Genomic DNA, 16328 nt, shown 5'->3' with positions numbered 1-16328 from the left:
GATGTAAATTTAGGTCCTTGCTACACTTTAGAGCAGAGATACTGGTCCCCTCTTCCCTGAACCATTATGTTCTGCAAACCCAGTATGGCACTGGAGCAACAGATCCTTCCTTCTTCTCTGTTGGTGCTTTGGATCGGCTGCCAACGTCATTTGGGGCCAGCTGGATGGAGCACTAGCTGAAATCTACCCTGCCATTTTTCAGGACGTTTTTCCCTTTGTTCTTCTGCTTCCCCCCCTCCCCTCCTCTTATTCTCAGCCAATCATGACTGATCTCAGAAAGGTTAGACCTGGTTAATACTTGGGTGGGAGACCACTAGGAAATGCTAGGGTTATAGATTAGATGAGAAAGTGGAAAACCCATTCTTGAAAAGGCAATGGCCAATTACTGGCCAGGAAAGTTACACTGGCAGATCTTACAGTTCCAAGGAGTTCATCTCAACTCTAGGCAGACTTTATCTGGTGGTGTTGCTTTGCCTTTCTGTTACACGCTACTCTGGCTGCCCATGATTTTCCAGTCTGCCACGGCTCCCTGGAAGGAATTCCTTGCTGAGTCAGCATTTTGATAACCGCCTTGCCTTGCTTCAAGCATTTTGCTTCTAGTCTTGCCAGCTCCAGCCATCTGAAGGTCCCTTTGTGATTTAATGGTAGCATGGGAAATCAGGAGGGCTGCAGGTAGAATGATTCATCATGAAGGCAGGGTGTTCAGCTGCAAGCCTTGGCCACCCTCATCCTTAAATAAGGAATTCTCTTCTTTGAAAGCGGTGTCAAAAGCAAACGCCTCTTGCCTTTAGTTGAATGAGAACAGCCGAGGAGAAAAAAATGCAGAGAATGTTTCTGTACAGCACTGTGTAAAGCCACAAATCCATCTCGATCGCCCGGGTGCAGTTAATCCTTCCTTTTCGTTGTCAAGCTTGGAATCTGTCTGTTCCTTGATCCTGCCCCTCTCTCTCCCTTTTCAAGAAAGCACCCTAGCTTTCTCTGCCTCCCTCCAGCAATTCACCCACCCATTCTGTATTTCTCGCCCGCTTTATTCTATTTGCAGTCTTGGAGGACCAGTTCCTGTTGCAAAGCAGCGTGAGTTTGTCTGAAACAGAAAGAATAAGCATTTGGTTTCCTTCTGATTGCATCTTATAATGTTATTTTTATTTTCCCTAGGTAGCTTAATCTCCGCGGTTTAATGTAGGACTGCGGATTGCCTCAGTGGCCTGATTTTTATCCAAAGAATTAAAAGCCAGCAGTCCCACCCCCTCCTCCTTCAAACTCCCTTCTCTTCTGCCATTGACCGATAAACGTGTTTCAAAGTGGACCTAAAAAAAATTGGAGGAACCATTAAACTAACCGTTTTTCCCCTTCCTCCTGTCCCAGTTTCTCCCTGGAAGATTGGATTCTTCCAAACTCATCATACCAAAATCATACAAAATGACTTGTGAAAATTATGCGAAAAACCCAGTTAATGTATTCTTCATGTTACATTGGGGATCACCTAGGGAGAGATGTGGAGGTAGATGTAGATATAGATATATTTGAATACCCTTATACTTTAGATTCTGTATTTTTTCTGGAAGGGAACATAAGACATAAAAAAAATCCGCCATTCCCACTTTTGCCCAATCTGTGTGCTCAAAATAGGCTAGATTACAACGTTGCAGTTACCGGCATGCTGGCTGTGGATAATAGGTGTTGCATTGCTGGATTAGGAAAACCTATTTCAGACAATCCAATCCTGTTCCTTATGTACAGGGGGAAAAGGTTAAACCTCAGTTAATGAAAGCAACTTTTAGAAACAGAAAATGAGGGTAAAAGATGTTCCGTCTGCTACCAACTTAATTGGTATCTGATTGATATGCACAGCGGCTGCATTTATGCAACATATTTAACTAGGTCACAGAAGGATGTGGGAGGTGCATTCACACACATGATTATCTTGGTTAGTTTTTATTTGGATTAAGAATGGGGGGGGGTAGCTTACTAAGTGGTGTGATAACAGCCCTCTGTTAAGGTCCAATCTATTGCACAAGTCCCCAGAATGTTTTACAGTAATGAAGGGTGTTGTACAAATGCAGTTATAGTAGTGTCCACTACCATATATATATATATATATATATATATATATATATATATATATATATATTTCAATACAATAGTAGTATTCACCCCAAAGCTTGGTTGTTTGACAGCTCTTTTTTCGTCCTAATGTGCCTCACAGGGTTGTTGTGAGGAGGACAAAAGAGGGGGACCTAAACAGCTGTAAAAGCATTATATATATATATATATATATATATATATATATATATATATTCAAGTTGTTGTAGTAGGTATCCACATTTATTCTCCTACATATTTTGGTTAGTTTATTTCTCAAGACTAACTCTGTACTACAAAGGAGTGACCCATACACTTACTTTTTGGATTGAAGCCATCATTTTTACATTTTCTTCCTATTTTGAATTGTTTCCCATTGGTGTGTTTATTTTGTATTTTAAAGGAATTAATCTTAAGCTGGTACCGCAAAATTGTTGTCCTCAGCCCTTGGTATCTGCCTTCAACTCGGAATGAATATAGAGGCACTTGAAAGAGAGGTCCTGTCTCTTTTTCTTTTCTGTTCTGATCTGCTGCAGTAAAGAAAGTAAAGAATATTTAAAGGACGTACATAAGAGAACTTCATTTTGGTTTTTGTTTATTTTTTTTAAAGATTGCCTAACTTTAGCACTATTGGGCATCACTAGGTTCAAGCCAGGAATGTTGCAAACAGGATAGCTGTCCTTGCTATTGCTTTGGGGGAAAGGGGATTCGGAGCATGCAAGAAGTGGGGTAGGACATGAACCAGCTCCAAAGTTCAGAAGACCTCTGGTGGGGTTCCTCTGAACCCCGTGGTCTTCAGTGGCATGCAAGTGGCAGGGAGACTCCAAATCAGCACCCAGAAACCTTAGAACTGCCATTTTGTAACACCCTAGCTGAATTGTGGACACACCTTCCATATTTTTGGAGGTACAGGTAGGTCACGATTTGTGCAAATTTGAATAGTGTGATATTCGATCTAGTGCAATTTACAAATTGACACCAAGTTGCATTTCCTGCGAGCCAGAATTCAGTTCGCGCACACAGTGGAGGCTAGTCAATGTGCAGTTGCCGTTTGGTATTTTAGACGCTAATTGTCGCCTGTGCAGAATGGAGAAAAAGAAGATTCCGTTCGAGGAAAGCTCAAAAACGTAGAGGCTCATTTTGAAGAACTGTGGCAGAATACAGGAGACGGCAGGTCTGTTCTGGATATGGGTTTATCCTCTGTTACTGTTATACATTATTTCATTAATAAACAGATGAAAATTTATGTTTAAAAATTTTAGTTGCCTATTTCTGTCAAGCTGGAACCAATTCCCCTATTTTCCATAGAAATATCATCTCAAATAGTGTGAATTTGAATAATGCAACCATTTCATGGGATTCATTGACTGCACTAATCGAGACCAACCTGTAACTGTAAAGTAGCAGTATATTTCAAATCAGTCTAGTGCAGTGTTTCTCAACCTTAGCAACTTTAAGATGAGTGGAGTTCAACTCCCAAAATTCTGGGAGTTGAAGTCCACTCATCTTAAAGTTGCTAAGGTTGAGAAACACTGGTCTTGTGGTTCTAGATGACAAGAAATTCCTTGCTGGCATATTTTTTGTTGTTGTTGCAAGTACAATTCTTAGGTTGTAATGAATAGTGCCTCCCTTTGAGTCAATAAAAGCCTTTCCAAGATATTGATGAGCAGTTCAAATATCAACATTATCTAAAAAGCACTCTTGTTCAAATCTTTGGCATCATAAACTCCAGAAATTTATTTTGTGGTGTCTCTTACACCTATGATGTAAAGTTTTGCTCCCCTGTGGTAAGGGAAATTTTCAGAGCAATCCCCTAAAACTAAAGACACGTGATCACAGCTTAAGCCAACTTGATCTTAAATGCTTGGGACTCCCACGGAGGATGATCAGCTGCCAAGAATTTATACACCTCAACTCAAGAACATTGCGCAACTCTGCTGCACAAACAGGGAGTTAAAGGTGTCTGGGAGCCAGTATAGGCTTGTTGAAGTGGGAGAGAGGAAACACTTGCTGACACATTAGAGAACTGTTTATCATGCATACTTAGCTGATCTTGGCAGTTAAGTAGGGTTGGGTGGTTAGTGCTTGACTGCATGGGATTTACAGAGCTGTTGACTAGTTTGGATAGTTGAAAAATCAAATCCCAAAAGAGCACAAGGACAAAGTGTTTTCTTAATGCTGCCAAGACAGCTGTTGCTATGAGTCAAGCTCAACTTGAAGGTGTTCTACCTTTTAAAGGACAACTCCCTGCAAACATGACATTTATTTATTCACTGTGTGCATAGCTTTTTGTCACAGTTGATCTGTAGGCACTTAAGCATAGAGATGGATTAAAAAAACCCAAAACCACAATAGTACTTGGATAGGAAATCCCGGAGGGATAGGTTTGATGGGAAGTCAAACATCTCTGAAGAAGCCAATGATAGATTGCTTTTGTTTTGCTGCCAACTACATGAACATGCCTGTACAGACCCCAGAGGCTGGGTGCAAGGAGTCCGTACTCTTTCAGCCCATTGATCCGCCTTCCTACCCAGCTTGAAAGCAACTGTGTTTCCAGCTGTTGCCAGGCTTGTCATTTGACCAAGGATCTTAGCTTTCATTGAAACCATGAAACCAGTTTCTAGCTACTTGGCAATGAAGAATCCAAACATGGGTTGTTGCACCTCAAAGGGAGATCTTAAGGTAGGTTACCAGACGTCCAGCAAAAGGACAACATGTCCTCCTTTTTGTCCTCATATCCTCCCTCTAGCAGGCATAACCTTAAATCTTGTCTGGCTTTTTGAGAGTCTTGGAGGGGATTTTTTTTTTTTTGGACTGTGTTCACAAGAGTAGTCATTCAAACTTCATGTATTGTGACCTTGTAAATTGTCTGTTCCTTTCCTTCCCTTGTCCGTTGACAGACTCAACAGCCTAGATTTATGTTTTTTTAAAAATTTATTTCCTGATTCCAGCAATCGGCTTCAATCCAGCCCCTTCAAATCTATGATCTCTGGAGTCTGTTGATCATATGACTCATCATACATTTCTATGGTGAAATTTGAAAAGCACATTGTTGTTGATTCTATATTGTCACTACCCACCCTATAGCCATTGGCCTGCAGAGCACATGTGGTCCCCACCCTGCTTTTGCAGTCCCCCTTCATCCTGAGAACGAGTTGCTGAAATTTGATGGCCAACTGGCCTTAATTTTTTTTCAATAAAGTTCTCCCAAAGCTGTATAAGAAAGTCCCCAAATTCCTGATGTCAATGCATTTGGGAGGCCTTTTCAAGTCAGCAGGAGGAATGAAGGCCCTCTAAGAGGGGAGGCGTTCCCATTTCCCCCTCCTTAAAATGGTGAAGAGTCACAGAGATGACCTTGGAGAAATTATGCAGCGGCAGTTACAAAAACATGTTTTAAGTCCAGGAAACCAAACGTTAAAAAGATGTTCAAACTGACTCCACCTTAACTCTCTGGAGCAGTGTTTCTCACCCTTAGCAACTTCACTGGAGAAGAATAAAATAGCAAAACTAGAAGTTGAAGAGCTGAACCAAGCTTCTGACCCCAAGCCTCAGCCCAGGAAGGTCACTGTTCAGTGGTAGAGCCTCCTATTTCCATGCCAAAGGTTGCATGTTCAGCACTTAGCATCTCCAGGCAGGGCTGGAAAAGACTCAGATCTGTAATTTGGAAAGATGCTCCCTGTTCATGTCATCATGTTTGGGTTAGAGCAGTGTTTCTCAACTCTGGGAGTTGAAGTCCGTACATCTTAAAGTGGCCAAAGTTGAGAAACACTGGTTTAGATAGAACAGCCATAGAGGTAGGCAATTTTTGGAGAGGAGGGGCCAAATGAGACTTAGTTCCATTTGAATGGGCTTTCTGCTTTCTCATTTCTCCCTTATACACATATGGCGAGATGGCCTCTGATGGCCTTAGGGTATAGACCTTCATAAAGGTTAAAAAAAACACCACCACCAACAGCAGTTGGAATTCTGGATGTTGTAGTTCCAGCACATTTGCAGAGCAGTTTGAGAAAGGCTGACATGAAGACTTATAATGAAAAGTCTACATTTTAGCTAGTCTTGATGGCCAACTAGCATTTCTAGTTGCAACCAGTCTGTGCCTCTTGGGTCAGAAAACAGACAGAAGATTTTGGCAGGTTTCACTCCATTCAGCATGTGAAAAGAGACTTCCTTTGTCCCCCCCCGGCTGGTCCATTCAGTTGTCCTGAGACAAGCACCCTACCAGCTTCCAAGTTGGAATCACGAGTGCGTTTGTGGTCTCTTGTGGAAAATGACTGAGAATTTCCAACTGTGCAAGGCTTGAAGCAAATGAAAAAGCTTTGAATGAGGCATGTAGGAGCTTTTATGGGTAAAACTTGTCTGAGTGCCAAAAGCTGTGAATGAACAGTTTCCCATGGCTGGGTGCGTAGGAGAAACATGTGTTGAAGAACTTGGAAAGAGGTGTTCATGGACAAATGCAGGAAGAGGACAATATGGCTTTGATTCTTGGAGGGGGAGCTGACAACAGGCATGGGCGATTGGGGGGGCTTCTGTGTATGGATTAGGCGGGCATTGTGAGAGTGGGGCAACAGGAGCTGAAATAAGTTAGAAGAAACCACAAATACCCAGCAATTTTCAGCAGGACTTTGCAGATTGCCTTGTTGTAAATAATGTTTAGCTCTCCCCCAGATTGTTATATTTTGGAGCAAGAAGGAGAACAATTCCTTATCTTGATGAGAGTTGCTAGCTGTATTACACGCGTAGCTGCTTTCTAATTGCGTTCCGTGTTCTGAGAGTGTGTCCATCTGAATTCCAGAGGCTCAGCAAAGAGAAGCTGCCATGTTTTGAGCTTCCCAGAAGTATTGGAGGGCTGCATTCTTCCTCCAAACAGCACAGGGAATAAGAAGAGTGTGTAGTCTAAATTGCATGGGGCCTGGCACTGCTGCTACAGATTGCAACTTGGTGGCATGACATAGCTTCAGTTCCTGGAGGGATTCCATGTAAAGAACTTTGGGGAGCAGAACTGAAGAAGAGATCTATATCTAAAATAGTGATGGACAACCGTTAGGCCCCTTCACACATATAGGTCATGACTGTTGTTCTTCTTGAAGAATTTCTTAGGCTTGATTGATGGATATAGTGCCATCAAGTTGATGTCAACTCTTAATAGCCACTTACAGTAGATAAATTTTCTTTAGAATGATCTGTGTTTGACTTGCCCTTCGATCTCTCAGTGGTGCATTCATTGCTGTCAAATCTGCCTTGCCACTGGCCATCCTTTTCCTCTTTCTCCTTCAACTTTTCCAAGCATTATGGACTTCTCAAAGAAGCTGAGTCTCTGCATGAAGTGTCCAAAATATGATAGTTGAAGCCTGGTCATTAATGCTTTGACTGAGAACTCTGGCTGAATTGGTTCTGTGACCCACTTGTTAGTTTTCCAGGTTATTCATCGTATCCTCAAGAGTCTTCTCAAAAAAAGAGAAGTTCAAATGTCTTGATTTTTTTCTGTTCTGCTTCTTCAAGTCTGTTGATGAAGATTCTCAGTCACCTAGGTGGAATTATCCAGTGGTTGAGTCATGGCAACTGGACTTCTTTTCTTTTGGTTTGATAGTTGTCCAAGCAGCTTCTTCAGTCTAGAAAGTTGGTTAGGGTTAGGGTTAGGAGATGTGATAGTAGAGTCTTTGGGATATGGATGTCTTGCTCCTAATCCCTCACCAGGGAGGCAGCACTTAACACACACTTGGGGATGAGTGAGGGATTAGGAGCAAGACATCCACATCCCAAAGACTCTACTAAACACATCTCCTATTGTCCCTTCAACGAGCCCATTGTGTTCGTGAGAAACACAGCCACCCTGGAAGACATTTATGGGGTCCCCCCTAACCAACTTTCTAGACTGAAGAAGCTGCTTGGAGAAGCAGCGAAACATATCAAACCGAAAGAAAAAAAGTCCAGTTGCTGTGACTCAACCTCCAGATTCTTCAGGTCTGGTTTTGATGTCTGCTAGGTGAGTGTCCCAGAGAAAAGCATGGCTAATCTTGGTTGATATGGACACATCATAGCATTTGAATATTCTGCTACGATTTAGTGTTTCTGTTACTCCAGGCTGATATTGCAGAGTTCATGTATTTCCAACCTCAAATTTTGCAGTGCAGTTGAAGGGGCAAGAGAGAGAGAGCCCATTTCTTGGTCTAAGAGCTGGTATAATTGCAGGAGACAATCCAAGGGTCAGTGGACAAATGATCTGATTTTGTATCCTACAGTCTGTTAATAAAACAAGGAAAATCCTGCTGATCAGGTCACAGACCTGTTTATTCCAGCCTTCTGTGTCACACAAGCCAACCAGATATGTCTTGGAAGTTCATAAACTGAGCATGCGAATGCAATCTCTTTTCCTCTGTGGCTCCTCAGGAGTTGGGTCCTTTGATTCTGGAGATAGCATACAGCCATTCTAGCTAGCAACCACTGATCACTCACTCTTCCATGTATTTGTAAAATGATGTAAACCGGTGGCTCTTAAACCACTTTGGTGCTGTAATGCTCCATAGTTTATCTTTGGATTGTGTAACAAAGTACTTCCTTTTACTGATCCTTAGGATCAAGTTGGATTTCTCTCTGCCTGTGACTGTCTTCCTCCTGTACTAAATTGTAGAAGAGAGGCAAGGATGTTTTAAGAAATAGATACAATAACTTCCTATCCACAGAGGCATGCTAAATACACATTGAATGGTGAACAATAAAGCAAAGCAAAGCTTTTGTGCAAATGAACACTCTGATGCAAAAAAGGAGAATTGGTGAGTGTATAATAACCTGCTCCTTAGCACCTTGGAGATGTTCCCTTAATTGAATGCAATCTGCCATTAGATTAACATCCCCTTACTTCCCAGCTAATGAGGCTATTCCGAAACCTTCTTGGCACATTTCCCAGTTTGCAACAACAAAGCTCTAAAGATTTATGTGGGAATGTTCAATTTTCTTGGACTCTTCCCTGAAGCGAAATCCAAAATGGAGAATCATAAACCGAATAAACATTTGTTCCTCAGAGGGAGAATCATCCTAAAGTAAGCCAGATCTTTGTTTTAATGGCAAAGACAGGAATCTCCCACATGTCAAGGCAAAGTATGGCCTGGATTGCACATCACAAGCCACAATGATTTGTTTGCTTTTAGCATCATAGGTGAACCTACTCACTACAGCATAGTGCTATGTGCAAACCAGCTCACTATGACATATTTTGTTCAACAAACCATGCTTAAAAATCCTTACTTACCAGGATCTGTCTGTTTTAAGCTATTGCCATTGGCTTAAGGTGTTAAACTAAGATTGAGAAGATCAAGATTTAAGCCAGTCTTCCAACACAGTAGTCACGGTGAGACTTCGGGCTCTTAACTATGCTTTCCAATCTACTCTGAAAGGGATATCATGGACCTCTTGAATTGTTCCTGGATATTTATTAGTAGAACTCCTGCTGCCAACTTGCTAGGCTTCATGCTAAAGTCAGCTTCTTATGCCTTTCCAAACACAACTAGTTGTTCCATCTGGTTGCTCAGTTCTCCCAGGCTAGAGGATGCAAAAAGTCAACCGCATTGAGTCAAGACATTTTGTTTTCATTGGTTGCATAACCTTGCTTACACTTTCCATAGGCAGCCTGTGAGCAAGGAAGGAAAGAATGGTGATCTGTGGTTAAGGGTTTCCAGCCAGCCCTTGCGATGAGTTGCATTTCTGTAGAAGAAGACTCACTGTTCTTTTCGTATGGCTGGATTCCCTTGCATTCCTGAGTTCTGGCAACATCTGAGTCACTTATAATGCATAGTACAAAGCTCTGTTTAACTCATATAATAGCCCAGGGGGAGGGTGATGTTCCCTTATTTATGAATGGAGAGTTGAAGTCTATAGTCACAGTCTTTGTTGAGGCATCTCTGCAGCCACTCACAAGACAGGTGGCAAGTGGGAAGAGGATTCTTCGGTAATGGCACCCCATTAAAGACCTTCTTCCAAAACAAGGCTTGCTGCTCATCTGCTTTGTCTTTTGGTTGCCAGGCAAAAACTATGCTGGCACTTCCAACTTTCAGAGGTCTTTTTTTAAAAATGCAACACATTGCATGCCTCATGTTTAACCAGGGTCAACGATGGAGCCAACGTGCTGTGTGAACGAGCAAACCTAGTCATTACTGGGACAAGAGAAGGTCAGTTTGAATCCAAAACTCTACTGGGACAATCGTGAGACAAATGACCCTTCCCTGATCAGCCATGTTGTGTAAACCTCAAAACCTAGTCAGCTGTGGAGTGGTATCTAAGTCACATTCACTCAGTCCTTCAAGAGAAAGAGATGACACTGTAGAGCAGCTGAACATGCAAGGCCCTTATTCCGAAGAACTGGTAGAGATGAATGCGTATCTTCCAAATCCTTCTTTTTCCTGTGCTAACCTCGCTAGCATTTGTCTGCATAAAGGCTCATGAGACACCAGGCAGGGCTGAAGAAAGTGAGTGGGCTGTTGACCAGCGTAGAGTGATTGTGTGTTACAGATTCACTGGGAAGAAGATCTGACATGGTTAGCTGTTGACCGGGTTAAGCCTAATGCGTGAGCCAGTCCAAAATGTGGCATGGAATAATGGTAAGCTTTTAAAACGGTGATCCAGGTTGATGCTGAATCCCTTGTGCACATTTTGCTTTTTATTGGAGAAGAAAATAACTCAAAGAGTGCCAGTGTATTTATTTACTTTCATTTATTATTAGAATCATATTTGACCGTATCCAGCTTTCCTTTGTGAGCTCAAGGTGGCAGACATATTTCTTCCCCCAAATGCCTCCATGATAACAACCTGTAAGGTAGTTAGGGCTGAGTGACAGTCAAGGGGTCTCCTTTCCTGCAGCCTGATATCTACAAATCTGCAACTCAGCGAATGTAGATTTTTCAGTCAAAAATGCCACACCTTCTTGCTTAAACATAAAAAGACAAGATCTTGAAGTTAGAGGTATCTCAATCATATCTCATTTTTTATGCAGGATACAGATCTCAATTTTTTTTTCTGGCCTATGCCTGATTTCTATACAGACACGCATACACTTTTTGGCACTGGATTCAGTTTCCATTGCATATGGGGAACGGTTAGAGCTGTTACAAATAACTTCATTAGGAACATCTTCTGCCAGGTGCAGATGAAATGTATGCATGGTGGGAGTGATAAGATCTAGACCAGTGTTTTTCAAACTTGGCAACTTTAAGATGTGTGGACTTTAACTCCCAGAATTCTGGGTGGCTAAGGAATTCTGGGTGGGGAATTCTGGAAGTTGAAGTCCACACATCCTAAAGTTGCCAAATTTGAAAAACACTGATCTAGATCTTTCGACAGGAAGACGGGCTAAACATAAAGGCATTTTTAAAAAAAATTATTCAGTTTGGATGCTGCCCGGCTCCAACCAATTCTGGGTGGCTCACAACAATAGAATAACTTAAAAACAACAAAATCCCCAAAATTAACCAGAACAAGTGCAAGAGTAACTACAAAATGGCAATGCAAACATCAAAGCAAATATAAAATATCACAAAGAGGGGAGTCCCATCCAAACTACCCCAAGTCCTGGGTGAATAGCTAGATTTTCAAAAACATCATTAGGGTGGGAGACCTCAGGGGGACCTCATTCCAAAGAGCGGGCGCAGAGGAGGCATGCTTCCTGGGTCCTCCTAGATGACACTGTTTAATCCAAAGGACCTTGTGCGTGCCCGCTATGTTGGCTAGTACTGGCTGACAGAAGCCATGGTCCCTCAGATAACTAGGCCATATGCCACACAGAGCTTCATAGGTAATGACCAGCACTTTGTATTACACCTGGAAGCCAACTGGTAGCTAGTGGGCTTGCAAAGCAGGAGTGTCACATGGGCATACCGAGGCAAGCCCACCACTGCCTGTGCTGCTGCACTGTGGACCAGTTGATGCTCCTGAGTGGTCTTCAAAGGCAGCCCATGTAGAACACATTGCAGTAGTTGAGCCATGAGGTGACAAGGTATGAGTGACTGTCTGGAGGGCTGCCTGATCCAGGAAGGGTGCAACTAGTACATTAGATGTCCCTTTACAAAAGAACTCTTGGCCACAGATGCTTCCTGCTCTTCAAATGGCATCAATACATGAGGCTGCCTTGGAAGATGACTCAGAATTTAAGCGGATAGAGAAAGCTCCATGTCTCCTTGTTGGGATTGGGTAGACTGATTGTATAACAGTTCTTCACTACCTGGCCCAGTCCTCTGGAACAACGTTCATCATGAGATCTATGTGGCTCCATCCTGACTGTTTTTAAAAGAGCTCTGAAAACTAGGCTCTTCCCCAGGCCTTGGTTAGACTGAGTGGTGGATTGAGCTGTACTGTTTTTAGAATTGAAGATTTTTCTTCTTCTGGACATCTGTGCTTTTTTTCTTACATTTTTTTAGTAGCCATTTAATTGTTATACATTGGCCAGAGTTGTTATGTGTCGGGCAGCCTCCTTCTCCTTCTCCTTCTCCTTCTCCTTCTCCTTCTCCTTCTCCTTCTCCTTCTCCTTCTCCTTCTCCTTCTCCTTCTCCTTCTCCTCCTCCTCCTCCTCCTTCTCCTTCTATCATCATCATGATCAGGTTTGAATCTTCTTTAAAGGACCCTCTTAGGAACATCTTGGTTATTAGGATCATTATACAATCTAATTTCTGACAATGTTCATATGACTAAAGCAATTAAAAATCTAGAGGTGGCATTTGCATGGCGTGCTAATTTTGTGGCTGTTGCTTAGCTCATTTATGGTTCAGTGCCTCAAACGCAAATCTCAAAAATGGGTCATTCCATGACCAGCTTAAATAAATTGATGGGGGACAGATCTCTTAAGGGCTATTGACTGAATGCAGCAGTTTCGATGTAAGGGCAAGAGGGGTCAGAATGAGGAAAGTTACGTCATGATACAAGCTCCCCCCTTTTTCTGTATGCTTTGCAATGTCACATGCATGCCTCAAAGGGGTTGTTTCTGGCCATCCAGTGAGATTTGCAGAGTGGGTATGCTTCAGGTCCCATCGATTAAGCAGTGTCATCTAATGGGACCCAGGAAATGGGCCTATTCTGTCATGGATCTCCCTGAGATCCAGATGACTCCCACCCTGATGACATTCTGGAGGACATTAAATACCTGTCTGTTCTGCTAGGCCTTGGGGCAAGGTGATAGTTAAGCCCATGTTGGACATTTTGGTTTATTTGTTTGCTTCTCTTTCTTCTGGCCGCTCATGAACTCTTGTGTGTGTGTTTTTTTAATTGCCACCCATCCACAGTCATTAAGAGTTGGGTGGCCTCTAAATTGATTACAAACAAACAAATAAACAGCCAGTGAGAGTCTGAGGATATAAGTTTGATATAACAAAGGGGGGAACTTTCAGGTTCTCCAAAATCTAACTGCTCTTTTGCAATGCTTCATGTAAAGGTTTCATTTCATTGCCCTGGTCTCTGTCATCATTTGTCACACACAAATTTAAAATAGCAACTGAGCTGTGAATTTTTGCTGAAAATTTTGTTTTTCGACTTTGGACTTTGCCCGGATCCATAAATCACATTCAATAACATCTGAAATGACAGCATTAATACATGTGTTTTTCTGCAGGTTGCTATGCCATCGTTCTCCATCCTTGTGGACATACAATGACAGAATCTCTCTCTGCCTCGACCAGAAGCAGTTTGTTCAGGATTATTGGAGAAATGAGATGGTGATGTGGCCCATGACTCTTTTCCGTGTTCAAAATAGTACTTCTGAAGGTATGAATTTTCAAACCTTACTTCCTAAAATTCCAAGGTTCATCTGTTAGACCAAGACAGCAGTTGTCTTAAGGAGTGGGTACGGAGGGAGAGGTCGGTGGTCACAGGAATCTCTGCTTCCCCCACACCAAGTTGGTCCTCTTCAGTATCTCCAACATGGAGAAGATTGGGCTCCCCCAGTCATTTGTCAATGGAGAAATGCAAAATAGATTTAAAAAGAAAGAAAGAAAGAATGCATAAGCCAATACAATAAAGTATATTAGAGCACTTCTTTTATTTCAATTATTTTTAGGGATGGTTAGGCCTAATTAATAATTATTACTTTTAATTTGAAGTTAGTATCTTTTTCAACTAAATCGGCAAGGGCCTTAGCAGTGGGGAGTATGTCTAATGACAGTATCATGGAGACAGAATACTCTGAACAAACCAGGTACTAAAACAGACAGATACGAAAACCAAAACAGCAATATTCTTCAAGTGATGTTGCCATACCATAGGTGCTATTTATTCGAGCTCATTTACTCCATAAAATTCTTAAGAATGATTCTAAGTAGTCAAGGGCTGCAGTTAGGCTACGAACACGAACGGTTAGCACGAGAACAGAATTTTAGTGCATAAGACATTCATATGATAAGGGAATTGTTAACGCTGGGATACATTTCAGTACTCATTGCTTTCCTAATGGTGTTAAACCTGTTTACCTGTTATTTCACCTTTGCGTTTTGTAAAATATAACTTCTGTTATCTCTTTTGAGTTTTGAAATCTCCCGCTTGATGGAAATTGAACAATGAGACAGGCTATGCATTTGCACTCAGCGTAATTGCATCCATCAGTAGATTCAAGATAAGAAATAAATTTATTCCCTTCCTCCCTTCTCTCTGTTTTGTTTGGAAGGTGTGCTAGCTGTTTTAAAAGATAACACTGGCCTTATAGTTCTGGCTCACTTTGTTTCCTCTTATGGATTTGAGGTATTTAAAGAACTGTGAGCTGTGAGTGTTTGACATGTCTGAAGTTTAGGGGTTTTTTGATTCCAGTCCACTAGGCTGTGTGTTTCATCTCTTGACAAATTGTTCAGGAGTGTTTGGGACATGACATAGAAACACACTGAGACTGTCAATGAAATGGGGCTGTTAGTTCTGTATTGGAATGATGCAGTACAACCTTTATCTACCGATGGGAACGATATACAGAAAATATAGGAACTAGTTAAGGTTACTGAAAAAAGTAATAATGGCAGATTGAGTGAAGAAATCTTTTTGCAATCAGTGAAATTATCCCATTTTCTCCAGTGGCTTTTGATAAAATTATTATTTTCATATCATGTTTTTGATACTTTATTCAAATTCAATTATCACATTGCAGAAAGCAATAATACTGGTTTTGTTTTGACTATGAGCAGAGATTCCTTCTCTTTCATTTTGTATGGGGCACCATGTAAGCCAAGGGTTGGCTATGGAATGCCTGTAAGTGCCATTAGTTCCAGGGGTCCCCAAAACACACACACACACATACACACAAAAGCACACAACTTTTCTTGTATGATAGACACTAGAAATAAACATAGGCTGGGTTCAGACATCCAGATTCGTTTGCCCCCAAGGCTTGGAGTCCAGCGACTAACTATATTCAATAAAACAATTGTCTGGATCCTCTCCAGATGTTTTGGTAAGTTCTTTCAGCGTGTTTTCTATCAAGCCTGAGACAGCTTAAAGTTGTCTTTAGCTGTTCTAGTATTAAAGTAGACTTCTCCCATTTAGGCAGGCAACCAGCTATGGTAGTTTTGCCATGGGTACATCTAATGCACTTCACTGATCAGTGTCTTAGTCAAGTGATTCATAGGGAAGTGGGGTCAATCCAACATCTCTTGGCTGCTTTAGACTGGTGTGGACATGACACATCTCTTCCATCCCCTGGGCATTGATTTCCTTCTGCTCTGGGCTGTAGGAGTATCTGGTTCTTTCAAAACAGACTTTTTCCAGATTGGCCTCTGAAATTTGGATCATCCTGAGCTGCAGCTGACAAGTGGTGGCAATGGTTGTGTGTGCATATTACACAGTGGAGCAAGTAAGAGAGCAACTTAATTCTCTCGCTGCTGCTTCATGGTGCAGCTGTCTCCATACGAGTTGGTTCATCACTGGATCTTTCTGAACACAGGTTTACTGCTCTTCTGGAGCACTGCTAAACCATGACTAAAAGGAGTGCAGTGATTCTGCTTTGCTACAAGTGTTTTGCAGAGGTGTGTTCTTTTGGACATGGGCTTAGCATAATTCCAGAATAGCATTGGACTAGCAGTATTCCAGAGTTGTGCAAAGCATGACTACTAGCTAATAATCAGGCTGGCTTTAAATGCACTGGAACAAAATACTTGCATCAGACCAAAGCAAGTTTTGATAAGAGGCTGAACTTGCATGTTTAGCTATCTGTCAAAATTCTCCTCCTCCTCTAAACACAGTCCCATCCTATATTAAGGAGAATAATTGCTGAGTGTTTTTCATCCATCCAGCTG

At 41.8% G+C, this 16328-nt stretch overlaps 1 protein-coding gene across 3 annotated transcripts in view; it reads left to right on the top strand.

Annotated features, from left to right (window-relative positions):
• The window catches only part of CUEDC1 (CUE domain containing 1), an 85636-nt gene that overhangs the window by 33882 nt on the left and 35426 nt on the right, over window positions 1-16328 (top strand). For 2 of the 3 annotated variants that reach the window (XR_015798168.1, XM_088152326.1), the window contains exon 2: window positions 13670-13821. The gene's annotated coding sequence lies outside the window, so the exon portion shown is untranslated. Of the gene's footprint in view, window positions 1-10584; window positions 10674-13669; window positions 13822-16328 lie in introns of all 3 variants that reach the window. The other variant, XR_015798169.1, reaches the window with a different exon arrangement.

The sequence above is a fragment of the Python bivittatus genome, unplaced genomic scaffold (assembly GCF_059951505.1).
Source record: "Python bivittatus isolate LINGU-HERP-01145 unplaced genomic scaffold, Pbiv_v1 ctg000690_np1212, whole genome shotgun sequence".
Lineage (NCBI taxonomy): Eukaryota > Metazoa > Chordata > Lepidosauria > Squamata > Pythonidae > Python > Python bivittatus.
This window is presented reverse-complemented; position numbering and strand designations above follow the sequence as displayed.